This window comes from Mandrillus leucophaeus, unplaced genomic scaffold, assembly GCF_000951045.1.
Source record: "Mandrillus leucophaeus isolate KB7577 unplaced genomic scaffold, Mleu.le_1.0 Scaffold628, whole genome shotgun sequence".
Taxonomy (NCBI): domain Eukaryota; kingdom Metazoa; phylum Chordata; class Mammalia; order Primates; family Cercopithecidae; genus Mandrillus; species Mandrillus leucophaeus.
Genome location: NW_012106786.1, coordinates 607,335 through 610,077, shown reverse-complemented (window position 1 = coordinate 610,077; position 2,743 = coordinate 607,335). Strand labels below are relative to the sequence as shown.

At 42.4% G+C, this 2,743-nt stretch overlaps 1 pseudogene; it reads left to right on the top strand.

Moving 5' to 3' along the window:
* LOC105554117 overlaps positions 1-2,743 on the top strand; it is an 18,951-nt pseudogene that overhangs the window by 13,975 nt on the left and 2,233 nt on the right.

Genomic DNA, 2,743 nt, shown 5'->3' with positions numbered 1-2,743 from the left:
ACTCCAGCCAAGTCAAGTCATTACATTTATCTTGACCTATTCTAGGCTGGCTTAAGTGGGATTTGTATTAAGAATACAACAGGCAACCTCACAGACATCTAAGTGCAAAACTCAAAATATGACCACACCATGGAAGGCCTGCCTGGGCTGGGAGGTGATTTTCCTCTCCTGCATGCCTTCACTCTGGACTTGTGCTCCATGCTTGTGCTCTGCTCTGCAGATGAACATTCAGCATGTGCTCCAGGCTCCTCCAGCCTCTGAGGCTTTGGCTTGCCCTGGCAGTACCCCTGGTCCCGGTGTTACTGGACCTTTCCATACAGATGCTCCTCTGCAAAAAATCTGTTGAAAACTCTCTGTGTCATTGCCAATGAGCAGGAGAGAGAATCTGATCTGCCTAGCAGTGGGGGTGAGAGTTCCCTAGTTGTCCCTGGATGTGTAGTGCTGCCCTTTCCAGAGACTCGAGGAGGGGCCAGATATCCAAAAAGAGGGTGCGGGTGGGGCATCAGTAATACAGTCTACTTCAACAAGAAAGTATAAAGTAGAGGTGGTGGCTCACACCTATAATCCCAGCAGTTTAGGAGGCCGAAGCAGGCAGATCACTTGAGCTCAGGAGTTTGAGACCAGACTGGGCAACAGGGCAAAACCCCATCTCTACTAATAATACAAAAAGTTAGTTGGGCATGGTGGCACATACCTGTAGTCCCAGGTACTTAGGAGGCCGGGGTGGGAGCTTTGCTTGAGCCCAGGAAATAGAGGCTGCAGTGAGCTGAGTTCATGATGCCACTGTACTCCAGCCTGGTCGACAGAGTGAGACCCTGTCTCAAAACAAACAGATAAACAACCAAACAAAAAGGATAAAGTGGAAGCATCTGGATGCAAGATTGAAGTCATGCTTTCCATCTATTTTTGTCACCTTTCCTTTTTTCTAAAACACTGTATCTTAAGCTTTTCCCGATGTTATCAAGTACTTATAAGCATTATTTGAATGGTTGTATCAGAATCCATTATCTGGACTCATTGTCATTTATCCATCTGCAGTTGCTGGACATACTGCCCTTTCTGCCACACTCAGTCACCCTTCTGACTTTACACTGTGTCCAGTTATCTACTAATACACATACTGGTCATTTAGGACTTAAAATTAAGAATAGTTATTATGGTTTCTAACACTTCAAAAAGAATGTATCTTCCTAAAAATGTCTTGGTGGTTATACTTTTAAAGCAAAATCGATGTATACTTTTAGACAAATCGATGTTGAAATTAATGTTTTGCTTTCTTCTTGTATCTATTTTCACTTCTCTGTCATTTTGATGGAGAAAGTTTCATGTGGAAGGATTTTTATTTCAAAACTGAAATAGCATGTGACATGAGAATGGGAACACTGAAAGGTTCAACTTTCTAGTTTACTAAGTTTGTCACAAAAGCTACTGACAGTTAATCCTGATTGACCTGTATTGAAAGTGAATTAACATTATGTACAACTTAAGCACTATACTTTCTATCGGATATAGAAAAATAGGTGGCGTGTTTGTAAAAGTATTGGGCTAGGAGTCAGGAAGCTTGACTGTTAGTCCCAATTGTGCTTCTTCAACTGAGCACCCCTAGGCAATAATTTAGCAGCTATCTCTTAAATACCTAATGAATTTCAGGCTTTGTAGCTGGGCTGGGAATATAGACATAGATACTGCATTCATGATTCTCCAAGGCTCCCTTCCTCACCTGGCTCACAGTGAGCTTTCTTATGCATTGTGTAAATCTGTCTCCTAACAGGCCCCTACTCTGTCTCCAACCTGCTTCCCAGGGCGGTTGTGAGGATCAAGTGAGGGAGAATATGTGTGAAAGCAAACTATAAATGATTTTAAAATGTAATAAAAATATGATCCATGGAAAATTATTTAAAGATCCTTAGACCTTTAAATAAACAGTACATTAGGCCAGGTTCTGTGGCTCACACCTGTAATCCCAGCACTTTGGGAGGCTGAGGCAGGCAGATCACAAGGTCAGGAGATCGAGACCATTCTGGCAAGCATGGTGAAACCCGTCTCTACTAAAACTACAAATTATTCGCTGGGGGTGGTGGCGTGTGCCTGTAATTCCAGCGACTCAGGAAGCTGAAGCAGGAGAATCGCTTGAACCAAGAATTCAGAGGTTGCGGTCAGCCGAGATCAAGCCACTGCACTTCATCCTGTGACAGAGCGAGACTCTCTTTCAAAAAACAACAACAACAACAAGAAGAAGAAGAAGTACATTAACCTGAATTCTCTCTGGTTTTGATTTTAAATAGATATGAAAATTTTTCAATGGACCACTGAGATGGTTGAAAATCTTGGCTTGATTATTCTCCAAGAGAATGATACAGTGGTTTGCATGATTAATTTTCTAAAATTGCTAGCAAAAGAAATCAAAACCTTTTTTGAGTTGCTGTATAATGGGGAAATGTTTTATGTGTTCACTAACAGCTTGCCTTTGTTTGATTCCAGCTGCAGCATATCGTTGAGTGATGAGATCTGTGTGCAGGTGACTGACCTTCACCTGGCAGAAAATAATAATGGGGCCACCGGAGGCCAGTTGAACACACAGAACTCAAGGAGTCTCCTGGAATCAATGTGTCAGCGGAAAGCTGAGCAGCTAATGTCAGGTGAGAATTGATTTAAGGTGAGATTTGCTCAGGTAGTCAAAGAACTTGCTGGTGACAATGTAAGTTGTTAGGATTCTCTGAACCAGAAGTTAAAGCTGGGGTAC